The sequence below is a fragment of the Pezoporus wallicus genome, unplaced genomic scaffold (genome assembly GCF_028554395.1).
Source record: "Pezoporus wallicus isolate ANWC-B61680 ecotype Strahan unplaced genomic scaffold, APGP_CSIRO_Pwel_v1 contig_2025, whole genome shotgun sequence".
Classification (NCBI taxonomy): domain Eukaryota; kingdom Metazoa; phylum Chordata; class Aves; order Psittaciformes; family Psittacidae; genus Pezoporus; species Pezoporus wallicus.
This window is the reverse complement of record NW_026640253.1, coordinates 2774142-2793675: the sequence shown is the minus strand read 5'-3', so window position 1 is coordinate 2793675 and position 19534 is coordinate 2774142. Positions and strand designations below refer to the sequence as shown.

Here is a 19534-nt window from a genome sequence, read left to right as displayed (position 1 = left end):
CCTTAGCCTAGGATGCCTTCAGCAACTGTGATATTATTAGGAAAACAAGCTTTTTAACATGAGGTATTTTAAAAATCCTTTCCTAAATTCTTGATTTATGTACTTACTTGTAAATAGCCTTGTTTCCCAGCATACGAAGCATCCAGCACTCCTCACTGTTTTCACCTGGACCTTTTGGATTAGACCTCCTCTCCCAAGTAGTGCTTGATAAACTTACATGGAAGCGCACACTGTGATATGAAGAACTTGGGCTTTGTGTTCTTAACAGCGGAACAAGTCATGTTGTCTAGCTTGAGCACGGCATTGACTAATTTTAACTCATGAAAGAGAATCAACGCATTATCAACCATTACCCTTGGACAGTGTCTTTTGGGTGTGAGCCCAAATACAGGATCTTTTTTCCCATAGATCACACATGAAGCGTATTTCATCTGACTCTCCTTAAAATCCATGGGGGTTCTGTCATTAAGTCAACAGTAAGCCCACAGTTTATTACTTGTAAAGTATTTCTTATTTGTTCAACCTGACCACTGCTTTTGATGTTTTCTGGATAAGCAGAAAGTTCAGGAGGGAACATGATTCCAGTCTCCAAAGTCCATGGAAAACCATGGATGTAATTCCAACAGATTCTGACATACATCAGAACTAGGCTCATCATCCTTGCTCCTATGTTTTGACTCTGCTCAGCTATGAGTAAGTGCAGGAAAGAGACTGGTGTGCAGCAAGCAGCAGCACTATTGGCCTGTGAATTTTTTGCACGTTTTGCTGTTTCCTAACGTTTGTTTGGATTTCACATACTCCCTAGGCAAAATTAATTGCCTGCACATTTCTGAAAATTTAGTCCAATGACTTATTTCTCTATTTCCTGGACTATGTCCTGTATGCTTTTGGCTGCCAAAAACAACTTCAGGAGACAGGTTACATGGAAGCTGGGATTATCCATGGAAAGTAATAGAAGTACTCTCATGCACGAAGAATGAGCAGGCTGCCGATTGTAATATGTTTAAAGGGTCAACAGAAATCTATAAGTGGTCAAGAAACAAGACAAACATTGGCCACCAGTCTGATGGGAAAAGCAACATCCATTAAGTCCATTAAATTTAACATTGAAATCAATTTTTAAACCACAAAAAGTAATTAGTGTAATTCATATTACAGACCTTTGGATTTTTGAAACCAGGTTTAATTATATTGAAAAATGACAGCTTCATTTTCCCTCTATGGGTAGGTTACTACCATGTTCCCGATAGTTTTATTAGGACTGGGTGCCGATATCAGGTTTTTAATGACATTAAGCAAAGTAGTGTTTCAGCCATTTGAGGAACAATAAATCAGGTTAGATTCTTTTTGAATGGAGACAACACAGATCAAGTGGCTTTTAAATCATTTTCCTTTATCACTGTGAGCTAGAGCTGTTCACTTGAAACAGCAGCCCATGGGGGAAAAAATAATTGTAGAGTGGTATTTGGATTCCCTGGCTCCCTTTCCCTGCATCAATGGACAATTCATGGGCTACTGCTAAGCTCCGGAAAGGTATCTCTATAATCCTTTGCCAGTACAAACTCCACATAACTTTTACGAGGTCTTTCATTCGCAGTCTCAGATTTGAAGAAAGGTGAAGAGATACTGCATTTTCTGAACTTAAAAACTTTTAGTATTGACAAGGATAGTAAATGTGGCCATGAGGATGCACACACAAAATGTTAATTTTCAAAGTATTTTCATGCTGGTTTTGAGGAAGGTAAAATATTTGTCTTATTTCTGTCTTCTTGATGTGCTTCCACGCTCTTGTTTCTTCTTTCTTGAGCCACATTCCTTTGCTGCTTCTGTTTAATTAGGATCTTTTCTTCATGGGCTAAAATTTTGCAAAGCTATTAGTAAAGCTCCTGGAAAAACCACGATGGCTTCTCTTTCGGCTTCCATTAATGCAAAAATAATTGATGTTAAAATTAGTACCTCTTGCTTGCAGACTGTTCCTAGTTCTACCTTGTATTTGGGCTGGAGGCAGGAGTTTCATACTGGGCAATGGCCCTCCTTCCTCATTACACACATGCATAGAAATAGGAATGTGAATGCTCAGCCTCAGCCAGAGTTTATTACTGAGTGTACTGAAACCACACTGATGCCCTGATTCTGTTCCTGAGTACTGCTGAGCAGCCCAAAGTGTCTGTTACTAAGTGCATAACTGAAGATTGTGCAGAAAACCACAATGGAGTTGGGTAACTACTTGGCTTATCTTGGTGTGTGGTCATTCAATTAAACTGATAACAAAAGTTAAGTAAATAATACTGAGTTTAAGTAGCTTAAAATTGTTTGAAAATACGGTATGAAAATCCCAGCTTCTCCCCACATCAAGGAAAATAAATTTCAAGAGATGCAAAGTCTATGGTACTAATTTAGATGCTATGAGGCCTTGGACCATACTGCTCCTTTCCTGCTGTGGGGGCACAGGTTATTTACCATTGCAGTCAGAGTGATATTTACAGGTTTGTCTTCATCCTGGTGCAGGTCAAGGATATAGTGGAACAGCAGGACCCCAGAAGAATGCTCTGTCAGGTCTTTGAAAAATAAAGATGAAGCTGCCAAGTAAGAACCTGAGAAATATAATAGGTATTACTGCAAAGAAGGGAGATGAGCCATATGCAGGAATAGCACCATCAACAAGCCATAGTGATGTTGATGCAGAGACAAAGGAAAGCAGTGAAACGGTACAAAGGTGGGGAGACGTGGTATGTTTTGAATGATGGCATTGTTTTGTCTGCTCTGTGGGTGAAAAACTTGTTTAAACTGGTAGAGAGGAAAGCTCAGTATCTAGGACTGAACACTACTGAAGCGCTCTGTACCAACAAGTGACTGTTATGAAAACAGTAATTCTCTGTACCTCTCAGAAGCATTTTGCTGACTGTGGGAATTATGAATGCCAGTACAAGATCTCTTCATAGGGCATGGGAAAAAGTCTGTGTGAAAAGAAAGAAGGAAGGAGAAGATTCCAGACCTGTACAGTGATTCCCAGCATAGATCACTCTTTGGGCATGTTGATACTGTATGGGTAGATGCACACTCATCTTGCTCATGCTATTCACTGAAAAAAGTCCTTCTCAGGAGGGATTATTAGCTCAGACTTTGTGCCAATGCAGTCACATGGCTGCTGTCAGATTGGAGCGTGGGCAGAGCTTGCTCATGGATGTTTGCAATATGTGGTGTAAACATATCCAAAGAGTAATAGCAGGTGGTAGCAGAGGAGGTGGATAGAAAGGAAGACTTGGAACAAAAGATGTTAAGCTTCATTTGGTGTACGATGAGCCAAATTCATCACTGGTGTAAAACCCTGAAGTCAGTAGAGTTACAATAATAAAATTAGCCCAAAGAATCATATTCATCCCTGGCACTCTGTGCAGTGTCTTTGATCTGATGAGGTATATGTCATGGCAACATCTTGCCTGCTGAATTCACAATATGATGCCCTCGGGTGAAACATTGGGAAAAAATCCCAATGGCACTGGGAAGTCACGAGCTAAGTTCTGAATGTACATTTCAGTCTGAAATCCTGGCAAAGTTTTCTTCCTGCATACTTGCCCCAAAAGTTAACAATATAATGAAATCTTTGGCCACAGATTCAGTGCTCAAAATGGGATTAATTTCTTTTTGTTTGGCTGGTACAAATAACTGCACATGAAGAGTTTATGCAGTAGGAGAGGGGGCTATTTTGTCTTGGCAATGGTTATGTCTGGAGTGATGGAAGAAACTGAGGTAACATGAATATTGTATTTAGCTTTCTCCATCTACAGAAGAAAAGCTAGTGTTTCATTTGGCACTCTCTACTTATTAAAGTGTTCTTTTGCATTACTTCCCAGCTTCAGCTCTGCACTTTTAAGCAGGCCAAAACCAATTCCTTTCACCTCACTTCTCATTCCTAAAAAAAAAAAAAAAAAAGAAGACCTCCAAAAAAGCCCACACAAACCCAGAAATACAAACCAAATATCCCCAAGAACAATGTACATTTCTCTCTTCTTTTCATCATTTAGTAAATGCATCAGAAGTTATATTGGTTAAACCAGATGATCAGCTGGTTTACATTTACCTAGTTTGAGTGAGTTCAGTGAAATTATCCCAATTTAAAGTAGCTGAGAACTTGGCCCTCATTAGTAAACAGTTTAAATGACATAGGATCAGCCACCCTTTAGGACTGTGTCCTAATTTAGCAGTTGAGAGTAGTGATCTAGAAGGTTGAAACGTTTGACCATCAGTAGTGCTAAATTGCAAGGACTGAGTGCTCAGGGACTTCTCTGCTAAGCAGCTACAGCTCAGAAGGGCTTTTACACTTTGGGCTACCCAAAAGCACATTTTTGATGTTGTTCCATGAAAGGCATAAGCTGTTGTCTTTCTCTGCACACACCTCTTCCCTTTAATTGCCCTGTGGTAGAGAAAGGATGTTTCTGATGGTGGCTTTACCGTATGAAACTTTCTCTGGGCTTGACATCCCATACTTTTAGGAACAGAGCTGTGCTTGGCACCGGTGCTTCGCATGTCTCCCTGGCAAAACATCTTCTGCAAGGCCAGAACTAAAGCTCCTATGGAAATAAGGATTATACAGGTATGTACTCTGTGGGTTACTGTCTACTAGTTCTTGAGCCAGTTGTATAGCCTCTGGATGAGGGAGAGGTCTCAAAATCATTTAACCCCTGTAATTTTCTGGAAAAACATGGAGCCAAAGAAAAAAAGGAGGCAAAACTCGTATGTACTCATACACTGAGACATGGAACAGGACCAGTACCCCTTCTGCTTGGTAATGGCCTGCTCAGCACCAGCAAGCAAGCAGGTAGATAAATAAACCAGCTACCCTGTGTGCTGTCTTCTCTCTTAACTGGTAGAAGAAGCTGGGGAATCTGGGAAGAGCTGGAGTGCTCTGGGGTGCTCCACACATGGCCAGGGGAAAGAGCTTGGGTTTATGTAGTGGAGTACATTAGGGACCTATGACAGAAGTGGAAGGAAGGGAGTGTTTGTGTGAGTTTTGCTGTTTGAGCAGCAACTCTGTCTGAGGAAGCTAGAGGCCACATACATGGCTGCTCCCAGAGAAATCAGAATAAAAGGTTTTTATTATCGTTTTTGCTTCTAGTTATATACTGTCTCCTTACTGGGCAACTCAAACAGGTTACTAGGCTTTGAAAAAGCACTGGGTTGCAACAGAAGATGTAATTTGTAATATATCAGTCAAAAGTAATCACTTTTTTTTTGCTCTTGAAGTTTTTCTGAGCAGATCAAAATCTGGTTCTCTGTTGTTTTTTTTTTCTAAAATACTTCAAATGTTCTAAAATATTTTAAAAGTTTTTGCTTCCAGTAGGAAGGCATTTTGATGCAAGTAGCCCACACTGAATATTCACAATTTCATCTGTGTGGCCTCACCATGATTGGGCAGATGAGTTACATGTTTGGATGAACAAGAAAGCAAGAGCATGTGGCTCGGATGTCACCCCTGAATTTCAGATTCCTTTCCCACTAACACTTGCCATACATGAGGCTTCAAAATACATCTTGCACAATTTATTGTTTTTCTGATTTGTATTAGAGTTGTGCAGTGATCGCAGACAAGACAGGGCTCAGTATACTTAATTAAAGTATAGGTCTTAATAGATGCAATCTATTTGAGTTTACAACTGAGACAGGTAAGAGAGAAGTAGGAAATGAAAGCACAAATGGGTAAAAGGACTTGGTCAAGGTCACATCTGTGTTAGTAAAACTTGATCACTTGGGTGTTCATGGCAAGTAAATATGAAAGGAGAGCAGTCAGCCAAAGTAAATTCTCTTTAAAACCTGAATGAGAATAATCAATAGTATTCACCCAAGCTGTCCCAGATGCCTGAATCAATTTGATAACAAACAATTTGCTCACTTTTTTTTTTAGATATTTGTAAAGAAGTGGCTTGATTGCCAGTATGCCTAATTCCAGACATATGCCAATTCCCTAATGGTAATGGAGCTGCACTATTGCATGCCAAGACTGAGCCAGATACGCAGCTCTTTCCTGCTAGATTTTTCCCAGAAGATCTGCAGTCAAATCCCTGTTTAACGACTATCAGACAAACATATGCACTGCTTTGTGGATCCACTTTCAATTCAGTGTAAACATGTAACAGTAGCTTGGTTCCTGAACCACAGTTGTGGCCCTGTTTCTGAGCACATGCTTTAGTTTCCTTGCATGTAGCACACATTCGGTGGCACCTGGGTGTTTGCTGGGACTCATTTGTGCTGTGGCATCTGGGATTTCTTCCTCTTCTAGGCAAGAGGTGTGCACCCCTTCCCAGGAGCTGGCTTCATCAGCTGATTGCCTACTGGAGGAGGCTACAAGAGGGCTGAGCTCAGCAGAAACTCTCTGGGCACAAATCACAGCTTCCTATGCAAACTGTAAGGCTGGTGCTTCGGTCTATCAGCTCAGACTCCCCAGGTGCAGCAGCTGGGCAGATGTGAGGGGCACAGGAAGCATTTACAGAGGCAGGAGCACGGATTTTCTACTGGACACTGCCACAGACATCCTGCAAGTGGGTCTTGCTGTAGCTTTTGGGCTGAAACCTGAAATATTTGTCTCACAATTGCATGATTCCCCAGCTGACACTGACTTCAGTTCAGTGCAGGTACCTCAGAAACCAGTGGGGGGTGATTTGGCACAATGTATGCAATCTTTCTTTGGGTTTTGTTTTGTTTGTTTTTTTTTTTTAGCAAATGCTATATATTATCTTTGGGCTAACAGGTGCTGTGCATTTTTTATCATTATTATTTTTTGTTTTACTTCCTATTACTTTAGATTTTATTTACCTTAGAGACAGTGAATTCTGCTTCCAGTTTGGCTGAAGTTTTCAAAATGAACAGTCTATTTCAGTTGGGTTTTTTCCCCAAAGCAACAAGAAATTGAATGTATCTTGGAGTACTGAGTATTTGCGGGACAAATAGACTTTTCTGCAATTTATCTGTCCTACAGTCTACCAGCTGAGTGCTGCAGAAATATCTAGAGAATATAAAACTGATTTCATGATTGTAGAGCATGGGGTCCAAAAGATTAGCCAGCAGGTATCTCCCGCACTTAGTCGCTATCTGCAGAAGAGCTGTTCATTAGGTCTTTGCAAATTCATATTCCTTTGCCCATCTTGCTAGAGTTACATCAATCCCATAGTGTTGTTTTTCTATCCTCTTTGCAAATTAAGCCACTGTACTGAAACTCCTGGGAAAGAGTCTGATACAGACTGAATAGCAGGAACTTGCTATGCTATGTATTTGACTTGCATGGACACCTTTATTAACTGAAAGTTCCAAGACAACTGTTTCTTTGTGTGTTCTGTCTTCTGCTTTGTGCAGGGCATGAATAACCTATTCCTTGCTTCATTCACTTTCGTAACTACCACTGCTATTGCTATTTCCTGTAAGAAACCATGGAACTGCATTTTGAATATTTACCATGTAATTAAAGGATATAAAATACTGTCACTATAAGCAGCTTCCCTGTTCAACATGCATGATCGTAAAATATTAAGAGAAGCTAGATCAATCTATTGAAGATACATACAAAAGTGTTTGTTGTAGGTCACAAGAATTTATAAAAGAACTTGTGTTACAGACTCCTGAGCTGTATGACCGTGTTATAGTCCTGCAGATATGACAAAATTGTACTCATCAAGTTACTGGCACACAACTGAATCTTTACACAGAAGAGTAAAACTTGGTGTTAAATAATGCCTAAAAGCAAATATAAAGCACCTTGTGTCCTTAAAATGCCATGCTCCCAGGAAATGCAAAAAATCAATATATTATAGTAGCTCATGATCTCATTTAAATGATTCAACATAACACAATTTCAGTGACAGCATTTTTTTTTTTTTTTTTTTTTGTGTGTCTGCTGACTTTTCTTTTCTCTCTGAATGGCAGTACTAGGTTTGGATTTTTTTTTCCTTAGGACCATGTTATGGAAGGCAGTCTGTCCTGGGGAAAGAAACATATGGTGTGTTAAACTATTAGAGATTAACAAAGGCCAAGAAATTAATGAATGCCATGGACTACTATATAGCTGTAGTCTGGGGAGGGGGAAAGACCTACACCATATTAGGCTGGCTAGTGTACCCCCTGGGACTCATGTGGGATTGCTTCCTACCGTTGATGTCTGCTGATTTTCTCTAGTCTATGCTGATTTTTCACAGAACAAAGGTTGTACCTTTCCTGTTAAATTACCTTACAGATGCCTTACACAGGAAGTGTAGAATGGCTTATACTTCCCAGCCATATCAGTTTTTATGTCTGATTGAATGGGATTATTGCTTTGGGCTCCAGAAGGTGCTATACTTATTTACATTTGAGTTAAGCACTGATCATCACCTTCTTATGGTTTCACTGAAGAAAAGAAGGTGATGGCAGTGAGCAGATAAATCACAAAAGACATGCTTCATCTGCCTGATCTCTGGTCTCACTTTTGCCCTTAGAAATAATGCAGTAGTTCAGGTTTATAGCCTTTGTGGATTAGAAAAGCACCCTCATCTTGTTGAAAAGAGAAAATGACCATAAACAGTGTTATTGACAGTTATTACTGTTGTATCACTGAAGACAAGGGCTCATTGTGCTAAGTGCTGTGCAAATGTATTTAAGAGGGCTTCCCTGCTATAAACAGCAATATTTATGTTAGAAATGGAAGATCTTGTTATTCCTATCACCCTATTTGCCATATTTGACAGCTCAAACAGCGGTTTGCTTCTGGAGAGCTAGAAAAGATGGCACACCTAGTCAGATGTTCGTATTATGTGGTTAGGCACAACTTCAGAAAGTCTGAATTTGTGTCTTGCTCTTTTTGGTGGATTAGGACCACAGGACACTTATTCAGTAATATCTGGGCTTAAGAAATGGGAGTCTGGGTGAGATTTCTGGCTCTAGAGCAGATTTTCTTAGTGCCCTTGGGTGACTCAGTTGCTTGTCTCTGTTTCAGCTCTCTCTCTGCCAGACTAATGTAATATTACATGCTTAATGTAGGTGCTGAGGAAATACATTTATGGATGTCTGTGAAGCATGCAGATCATTGATATATGGATCGGTACTTCTGAGAGACACCAGCAGAAAGCTGCTTGGGAACAGAGGTTCCCTTGCCAGGTTGAAGAGTAAGAAAACTGTCCAAGAAGTGGACAGTTAAAGGCTGGTAAAAGGAAGCAGGAGAGAGCCTGGAAAAAATAGTGCTGATATAACAAAAGGCATTCATGACCTATTAAGAAAACTATAAAGAAATCTGAGGTTTGGCTGTTCCCTTCATATTTGGACACTTAGAGCTCTAAAAGAATCCCACCAAAGTCAGGCAGGAAAAGTCTAAAGAAGACCGCCTGAAAGTCACTCAGGCACACAGAAAAATCTATACGCATATATCCACATTAAATAAGCCTTGAAAAATACACACAAACATAATCCAATGAAAAGCTACATTGTAATCCTTCCTGTATGAATTATAGTACGTATACAATAACTGCAATGAATCCTGCGGGGAATGTGAGAATGTAGGTACCTATTCAGATTGGAAGCCATAAAAAAGGAACCTCTAATAACAAGTGGATCCTAACATTTTTTTGAAATAAGTAAAATAAGAAAGGGAGCAGAGGGAGTGAATTGCATAAGGAGTGGAAAATCCTGAACCCATGCTGGCCTGAAAGAAGTGTCAGAAAGAAAGAGCTCCTTTAAGTAAAAACACTCCCAAATTAGACCTTTGTCTGACCAATTCAATAAGAAAGGAACAGAGAATAAGGAAAGTCATTCAAATGTATTCATTAAGTTGCCAGAGAAATGCTTATTAAAGAAACCCTCATTTTGATTCCTTTTTTAGGGAGGACGGAAAAGGAGAAGGAAGGAAAAGACATTTTTTTAACTTAACATTAATTCTTCAGAGGCATTCTTCCTATTATTCCTTCTATTTTAACTTTCTGCATTTGAAAAATATGTTGTCTTTTAAATAGATTTATTCCTTTTAACAGCATTTGACATCTTTTGTCAGAAGCCCCTTCATTTTTTCCAGTTTATTTCTTTAACATGTATATGTTTAAGTGGCTTCCACTGTATTAATTGATGTGTTTGTGTCTGTTCAGAGCAAATGCATTCTCCTCACAGGGATTTTAACAGGCATTTGTTTAAGTGGGTTTTGCTTTTCTGTGTCTATTTCTGCTTGTTTTTCTGGTAGAGAAGGAGACACTACTAACATGCAGCCGACATAATGAGTCCCATTAACTCCCAATTCAGCTTGCTTTTTGACCACCTCTCTTTTAATGACTGTACTTTTCTTGACTGCAAAGTTTGGGGAATAGGAAAACTGTTCGCTCTACTGGATTTTAATACATGTTTACATCCCTCTTTGCAGAACAGCACTACCTCTCAATTAATGTTACTCTTTGCCTTAAAGGAGCGCTTGGTAATAAATAAATAAATGTGAGCGTGTGTGTGTATTGGAAAAATGTGATGTGAACCAGAATTTTTACAAAGGCTGCTGAGCATTTTTAGAGACTAATCAGTATTTGTGTTCTAATATTTTAAAGCTTTTCCATTGATCTTCTGTTAACTGAGAAGCAAGAATTAACCTCAATGACAGTGCTAGTAGCTCTGCAGTCTATTTTGGCCTGTTCTTTAAGTAAAAAGAGCAACCTAGATGAGAATTTTGTGCTCCACTGGATATTGAAAGATGAGGCAATAAACTGCTAAACTTGAGTAATCACACACTCCCAGAGGAATGCCTCAAATGGGGTTGGTCAAAAACCTTGAAATTCTAGCCTTCTGCACACTGCCTGGGCTTTAACATTTGATGAGAGTCATTATAGTGGGGGACTGAATACAAGTGTCTTCTGATTACAGACCTTCCATTAAAAGTTCCCACCAGTGTGCCTTTCCATAGAGAAGCGTCAATGGGATTAAAATCTCAATTCACCCCAGTCAATTCTCCAGTAACACGATTTCATTAGAGGCAGGCAGGGAGGAAAATGGACTAGAAAGCACTGAAACAGCTGGTGTATAAATTATAAAGTGTACTTTCTACTAAGTGAACACACCTTCCGCTCAGCCACATTACTAATTAATGTGTAGGGTAGCCGATTTTATGTAAATCGTATTCTTCCTCTCTCCTGTGCTTTGGTTAACAACAGGTTCTTCTAAATCTTGGAAAAAGAAAGATTATGCAGAGCTATCATCATATGAAAATAACGTATTAACATACTGCCTGTGAACTGTATCCAATCAGTTCCTTTTCACTGGCGTGTGTACAAAACAATTAAAATCAAATTTATGTTGCACTTCTTTAATATATTCTGGCATTAATATAATCAACGAACAAGTGTTAAAAAGTCTTACAGGCCTATTCTGGTTTAAAATGATATGTTTGTTCTCAGGGTTGGTGGATATTTTCATCCTTTTTAAAAGGACACTGAAAAGTTCTAACCGCACGAACGTGACTCCGACAGCCATCAGTTCGTGTGGAGTCTGCCTTATTTTAATGACAGACTGTTGTGTTGATTTTTTCATGTGGTGCCTTTACTCCTAGACTCTGTCAGCTGTTCACCATGTTACCTACAGCGTATTTGTTTTTAATTATTGGATGTTGATGAATAATGGCTCATAACAGGTACAAGACCAATGAATTACCTGGATGACCCACAGGCTGGATGTGCTGCCAGCTGTTCTGGCGTCAGGCAGACACACACACCCGCACACCCAGGAGCAGGCTCTGTTTGCAAGCCTACCAAGCCCCAGTATTTCACCGAGAGACCAAAGGATGGCTCACATGCCATCAGTATATCCTTATTTTCCACATTTCATGTTCTAAGGCTACATTTTCCCTGTCTGTTTTCCTTGCCGCTTTTAGCATACTCTCATTAAGATCAGATGAGAAGAACTGAGATATTTTGTTACTCCTCTCAGTGGAGCAGGCTAGATCTCAGAAACCAGCAAATTGGTGGGAGAAACATGTTTTTGTCAGTCACAGGGCTGGAATGACTATCAAGATATTATTTGTTCTGTCCTTAACCATATCTGCATCTCCCCAGGACCAGTCTCCTTTCAAGCACCTCCACCAGCAGGGACTCCACACCTTCTTGGGCAGTCTTTCTCAGAGCTACTCCAGCTCTACTGCTCCTCAGTGTCTCTAACTGCAGGTAAGCCCATTTCTTGTCCTATTCACTAAGGACACAGAAGAGATCATCTCTTCCTTGAATCTGCCTTTAACTTCTTTCAAGTCTATATCCTCCCTCAAACACATACACAGACTCCCCTCCCCTGGCGGTGCTGACCCTGCCTGCAAAGACACATTCCTCTGAGGAGAGCAGAAAAGAACCTATTTCCTAGGAGAAATAAATGAGATCCCCATAGCAGTTCTGAGCCTTTTTCTAAATCAAAACTACTCTTTATGCCAAGAGGCAATTGGAAATAGAGACTTTGTGTGTACACGTGCGTAAGCAGGGTAGTGCTGCAGAATCCTAGAGTGTTACAGCCCTGTGACCTGCTCTTGCTTTTATGATGAGAATTCTTTTTCTTTAACAGTGTTGAATCTTATGATTTTGTAAGCGAAATGGCAAAAGTCTGTGCATGCTCCCTCCTTGACCATTGCACTTGTACAGAATTAATTTCTCTGGTGCCTTTCCAGATGTGGGAAATGTGCTGTTGAAGTCAGTGATCATGCTGCTAGGGTTTGGACCATGGAACTGAGTCCATAAAATCCTTTCTGCAGCATATGGATTCTTTACAGTATGAGGGAAGGAAATTGAGACAGTTTGTCCACTGGAAACTAAGCTGAGACCATAAGCTCACTTCAGTTTGGACCAGAGGATAGTAATAAACTATGGATGAAATGTCAGTGCCTTTCCATTAAGTGACCCCATGTCATCCTTATTTATGACTTCCTAGCAACGAGTTTAGCCAGATGGCCTACGTGATTGGCATAATTCCATTTTGAAACTGCAGATCTGAATTCTTGAAAGTATAAATGGTTGTGCGTTTAAATATCCAACCTGTCAGAAGAGAAACTGTAGGATACTTTTAGGTTATTTTGTTTGTGACAAAAACAAGCCATGTGGAAAAGCATGAATTAGGAAATTTGTACCAAAACTCATTACCAAAATTGGCTTTTTAGACTTGTGACATTTCTTTTTCCTCCTCAGCCTTTGGCAGCAAAGCTGTGAAATGAAGGTGGGAGAAGAATGCAGAGGAGAGAAAACAAAGTGAGGATTCATTGCTAAGTACTTTCTTTCTGTTCCTCATTTCCCATTAAATGACTGGGAGTGCAACCAAGTCAAGTAACTGACTGATGGCAAACCTCATACTAAGCACTAGGTCAGACCTTCTACAACTTTTCCCTCCTTGATGGTGTTGATGGCATAAGTGGTACCTGCAGACTGGCCTTCATCCACGAGGCTGAGGACAGGATCATCTGTAGTTGTTTATAGGAACAGAATAGGAACAGAGATGGTGCAAGTTCTGCCCTCGGAGTGGTGGAAGCCTATTAACTGGGGCCACTTTAGTGTCAGTAGGAAGTGAACATAGCCAAGAAGGTCACTACGCAGAGACACAAATTACAGTAGATATCTTCCTTCTCTGATTGCTCAGCACTTGAGGCAAATGTACTCTACCCCATTCCCTTGAGTTCTAACTCACTGTCAGACCCTTCTCCACTGGCTGATGGACAGCTTGGTGCCACTCTCTTCAGTCTGACGTGACTTGGTAGTGCTGTCATGGTGCTCTAACTACTCGCTAAAGGAAAGAGTATAGAGCAGCACACTGGTACTCGGGTTTGTTTTTCCACTTACAGAATCAGAACAAATGTTCTGTTTTCCTTTCAGAAACACTTTGCTGATGAACCGTAGACAAATAGGGTTGGTCAGAGTACCAAAAGGGATAGGCTGACCCACATCCTCTGCCTTCTGGCACTCGTGGCAAAAATTCTACAGACCTTAAAAGTGAGCAAGAAAAATGCCAGGAGTCTCTGAAGGTAAACCTCCAAATGACTCAACAGGGTGTAAAAATGACTTATCTGGTCATTTGCTGTGTTACTGTTTTTTGGAGGGGACATACGTACGTGACAATAAGTTGCAGTTATGATTTTCTAGGCAGACCAAAAAGTGGTTAGAAAGGAGATAAGAAGCTCCTTTTAATTTGGGTGGTGTTATCAGGAAGATCGAAAGCTGATGAGTAGATTCCTCAGTGATTCAGGAGTTGAACATCTTCAATCAAGGAGATTCTTGCATTCCTGTAATTTTTGTAAGGTTTTTTTACAAGTGCTTTTTTGTTGTTGTATTATTTTTATCAGTGTTTGCTAAATTCATGGGAAATTATCCCATTCATCTCCACTGGATACTGCATAAGACCCAAAATGAGAGGCACATCCATGGAGTTTGTTAGAATTCAGTGTGTAAGTTTGTTTTGTGCTAAAGAAAATGAAAAAGATGGTTGTAGTTACATTTTAAGCACATGAATTGAATACCCACATTGTCTAGGACCTAGAATATCTCCAGCATGATGGAAGACAGCAAAAGAATGGGATTAGAGCAGATATGAGGAAAAGATTTCAGGCCTAAATAGTGACAACCATTTCAACTGAAATGGGTGAAGTTGTCTACCTTTAGGGGATGTTTAGTTTCTTAGCACAAATTGCCTGTAATAGATTTTAATTTCTGCATGAATTCTGTAATTATTTTTGTTTCTATGTAACTGTGGAATTGAGTGTTTTGCTTCTGCTGTTATCAGGTCACTTCTGAAAATTAAGTGCATCTCAGAGAATGGCAATATTATTATTATTCAAAGGCTACAGGTTTGGGCTTAGGCAATTATATAAATATTGTCTTAGTGCCAGTCAGGAAAAATGTTTTGCAGAACAGCTGGAACTCTTGAATTAGTTAGACTTCTCATCTCCTCCTTTGAATGCCACCCTGCAAATGGGCCACCACCTGCCCAAAACCACACCAAAAGTCCCCCACCACTGTACATCCAGGTCTCCCTGCAGCTGTCCAGCTGAGTGGTGCTCTGCAATGGACAGTGTTGCTCCTCTAATTACTGAGTACAAGCTTATATACATACAGTTTGCAAACTTTATATGATGTGACCACAAGAGTCAACTGGCTCATGTCACAAAAAGTGTAAAATCTACTGTAAGCAGCATTGCTTCCCTCAGGGAAGTAAGTATAGTTTTTGTGGCCTAACCTCACAGACATCAGAGGCTGACTTCCCATTTCTATCACATCTAGGAGCATAATTTATATGAAAGCAGCTGGAGACAAAAGGCATGCTGGAAAAAAACAAAAACAAAAAGAGAAAATTTAATGATACTAAATTTATCAATACTATCATCTTTTTATTTTTTATTTTTCTTTTTTTTTCTTTTTTTACTTTTCCCCCCCTTAATTACTATTCATGAGAATAAATGGTTTCTCTTTTCAGCTCTGAAGTGAAGATTCACTTGGGAAGAAGAAAAGGCACAAAATTTTGAGCTGGCCCTCTAAATGAAGGTGAGTGCTGTCCTATGTATGCACTAATGAGAGCAAAGCTAAATGATGCCCAAATTTCATTGCAAAAGCAAAACAGTGTTACGTCAGCCAAAGCCTTCTTGACTTTTATGAAGATGGGGATCTTTTATCCTTTTGTCTGTTTTCTTACTTCTTGGTAAACGGGCATGTATAAACAGGGAAGGGGTGGCATTAAAATCCTCTGGTTTGAGGCTCCCCTGGCTACACCCTGTGTGTGTGGTACTCAAAAGGGCAAATGTGTCCCACAGGGAGAAGGAATATTCAGCCTTCTACAAATGACTTTGAACCAGCTGCACATCACGCAACCACCCTGCTGAGCCACTGGATCTAGGTACTCTTGCTGGGACAAGTTCATCCACGACTGTATTCGGAGCTGCTTAATTGAGCCTCATTACTTCAATTTCCTACTGACACTGTGCACCCTGTGAGGTGCTGCTCAGGCATGCACCAGGGGCAGGGGGTTGGAGCAGCTGCCGCTCCTTACATGGAAGTAGTAGAGGTTGAGCGATAATAGTGCCCAAACACAGCAATATTGCCTCCATGGTTGGTACCACTTAGGAGGAGGAACAAGCTGCTAATTTGACCCCTTAGACAGAGGACACTCCCGCCATTGCAGTCCTCTTCTCTGCTGGGCTTTTTGCCATAGAGGATGGTGCACTCCTGGCAAACTGCCACCCCTTTTGGATCTCTGGCAATCTGTATGTTTGTGCCCTTGGTAAGAAGGTTCATGCTTGGAAGTAGCTCAGCTGAAATATCCCAAAGAGGAGTGTTTCCTTATTTTAACAGGTAAGATGAGCCATCAGCTTTTTCCTTATTCAGGTTGTGCAACCTGCACCTCCAAGGTCAGTCAAGCATCTCTCTGAAGCCTCCAGCTCCAACTCTTTTGTTTCTTCAAGCATGCAAGCTCACAGGTAGACATAGCCTTCCGGTTCATCCCCGGTCCTGTGGAAGTCCTTCATCCCTGCTGAGAGCTTTGTTTCTATGAATAGTCTTGTTTCCTTCCAGACACTCTTCCAGTTCTTTGATGTATTGTCTTCAATTTTCATTGTTAAATGGACCCATTGTGGACCTTTGCTCCCACAGGTAAATATGCAGTATCTCCCACTTAATGTCAATGTTTCCAGAGTACCACAAAAGCTGTTAGAGGAATTAATCACTTTTTGATTTCCATGGGACAGTAGACAACATGTGAGAGAGAACTTAGGCAATGATATCTGTTATTATCACCCTTCTGAAACTCACCACTGCTGAGTGAAAATGAGCTTTGTGAAGGTAATGAATTACTGGTCACCACATGTGTTCCCTCAGTATAACATTAAGGGTAAAACTCATCACTTTGAACAGCATCAACATGGTCTTGTGTAACACCAATTCTCACTCACCCATTTCTTTCAGAGGAGATGAAAGAGGTATCTGTTTACCCAGGATACCCTGGGTTTGCATTTCACCACTCCCAGAGCAAGTAATGATTTGCTGGACAACCATCAGACTAGCCAGAGACGGACTTTCTGTGCTGCTAGGTAGCATGGAGCTATAGTGGCTCTGCACATTGAGTGAGAAGTCAGATAAATTATAACACCCAGTATCACAGCAGTAAAAATGACAAAAATAAATACCACAGTATTTTAGTAGAGTTCTTTGCTGCTGCCTTTAGACAAATAGTGTGCAATCAATTCATAGAATAAGAAATATCAGAATACCCGTTATACCAGAATGTTGTATTGCCCCCCAGAAAACCCAACGTAAGTTCCCCCCGAGGGCATTTTAGAATTGGTGAGGGATAAATTCAGATAAATGGTGGTGTCCATTGTGTTAGACTCCACACACTGAATACCTGGCAACTTGGAGACCAAAAGATGTGCAAGAGCCATGTTTGTGAGCAGACTTTTCTTGTTTGGCAGTACCTGAGAGCATAACTAAGCTGGACAAGGAATTTCAGTCTGGGTCTGTCTTCTCTGCTTATGTGTATGTAAAGGCGCCCAGGTGATTTTCTTGGCACAGGGTTTGCAAGCACGTAGCTGCTGCATCCTGTCACTGGAGACTAAGAAGCTGTGGCAGGTCATCACAAAAAGAATTAGCTCATGTATTTTGACAGGTGAAGCAAAATAAAATGAAATAATTTGACAGGAAGTGAAGCCAAAATGCAACAAAGGGATAGACTTGAAGGAATATCAGGTTACCAGAGAGGAAAACAACACAAGGATGAGAAATGTATAAACAAATAAAGATAGATATTTTTATAAATCTGTTTCAACCTCAGTTGTTTGACTAGCTCAGAATTCTTTGTCTCTTGGCCTGTTTGGGTAAGGCACTGCTACTGTCACAGTAAACACTTCCACTTCCTAACACAAAGTAAGGGAACTCCAAGATCTCTTGCCAAGATTTCTTTCAAATCTGAACTGAGTGTGAAGCATGAAATAAGAAGGTCCACTTGAGTTTGGAGAGAGTCTAAAATAAGAGCTCTAGGAATTGGAAGCTGCTCTATTAGTTTCATTTCAGGCCCACGGACTGCATAGGTTTGTGGCCAAGAAACTGCCAATTGTGACTGCTATTCCCTAAGGGAAGAAAGAGAAATGCTATATGGGGCACAAAAGCAACACTGGATTTCTTAGCATATGGTCTTTTCCAGTGTGAGCTCAGCTAGCTTTCTGCTCTAAGAAAACAAGAGAGAGCTTTGCAACTAGTATTACCAAGTGGCTAGAGACTTTCTTGACACTGTGGTGCTAGAAAAAACATAGACAAGCAAAGGAGAAAATTTATCCGAAATTACAGCAAAGAAATGCATTAGCAAAAGAAAAAAAATTATAAACTACACAGGCAGCATGGAAAGCAACAGTGGGGTTTTCTCATTAAAGATGCTGACAACATGAAAGTAGAAAAGGCAACATGTCAATACAGCTGTAGCTGGTCACAGAAGTGAATAGCTGGCCTGTTTCTGAGGACCGCTGTTGTGATCCTAGGGAACAGTGTACAGATGCGTGGCAGTACCCAGCCTGTTCAGGTTACACCAGCCTGCAAGCCTCCAGCCAAACAGCCTGCCATTTAGTGGTACATATTCCTCGGCTGCACACAGCACACACAGGCCATCTGTGAGAAAACAGGATTCCCTCCTGTGCCTGGGCAGTGGCAGTGACACCACCCAGGGACTGACAGACCACAAGCTAGCATGCAGCAAGCTTCCGGAGGGCAGGGGATATAGCAGTAGAGGAGCTGTGAGATTTGGTTTTGATACCTTGATACCCAGAGCCCCAGAAGTTTGCCTGAAGAAGCACGTCTCATGTGTCAGTGGGTCTAAAACATACAGGAGCCAGGATCTCCAGTATGAGAGTAGGTAAGAAGAGTATGTGTCATGGAGGTAGCTGAAGAGATTATGGGAAAGTTAAAATAGAGTTTAATGCTCTATGTATTTAGACAGGTGAAAGTGTGATTTGGAGACCTGGGCAAAGGACTTCTGTGAATAGGTTTGTTTTCTTTCAGAGAGTGTTTTATAATCTGAAAATCTGAGTGGTTTGTTCTGAAAATATTACGTATTAAGCACTTTGTTGTTATAACTGTTGTTTAGACTTTGTTATGAATGCATATGAAAAAATCCACTTGTTATCTACTTTATTTGGATGAATTGTTATCTGACATTAACAGGAAATTTAGGCAGAGTCCCGCAGGAGTCATCCCTTGCTGTAAGTGTGCAGTCTTATTAATCACTTTAAAATGTTTCGTGGCTCTCAGAGTTGCCAAGATCTCTTTTAAACCTGAACTGAGTGTGAAGCAATGACGTAAGAAGGTTCACTTGAGTTTGGAGAGTCTAAAACAACAGCTCTAGGAATTGCAAACTGCTCTACTGCTCTACTAGTCTCATTTCAGGCCTATGGACTGCATAGGTTTGTGGCCAAGAAACAGACAAAATGCCACAGAAGGAACACTTTCATTTGGGATTTGCCATAACAACGTGGCTGGTGCCAAAGGTGGTGTGATGAGAGGTAAGGAAAGCCCAAAGCCATGTGCTGTGACAATTATCACACATACCCAGC

The 19534-nt window shown here is 40.5% G+C and overlaps 1 long non-coding RNA gene across 1 annotated transcript; it reads left to right on the top strand.

Moving 5' to 3' along the window:
* Positions 1–15409: 15409 nt before the first annotated feature.
* Positions 15410–19279, top strand: LOC130604017 (uncharacterized). Its single transcript, XR_008973348.1, has 3 exons — positions 15410–15488; positions 16326–16417; positions 16512–19279. It is a non-coding gene; the product is annotated as an uncharacterized LOC130604017 (long non-coding RNA).
* The last annotated feature ends 255 nt before the right edge of the window (positions 19280–19534 follow it).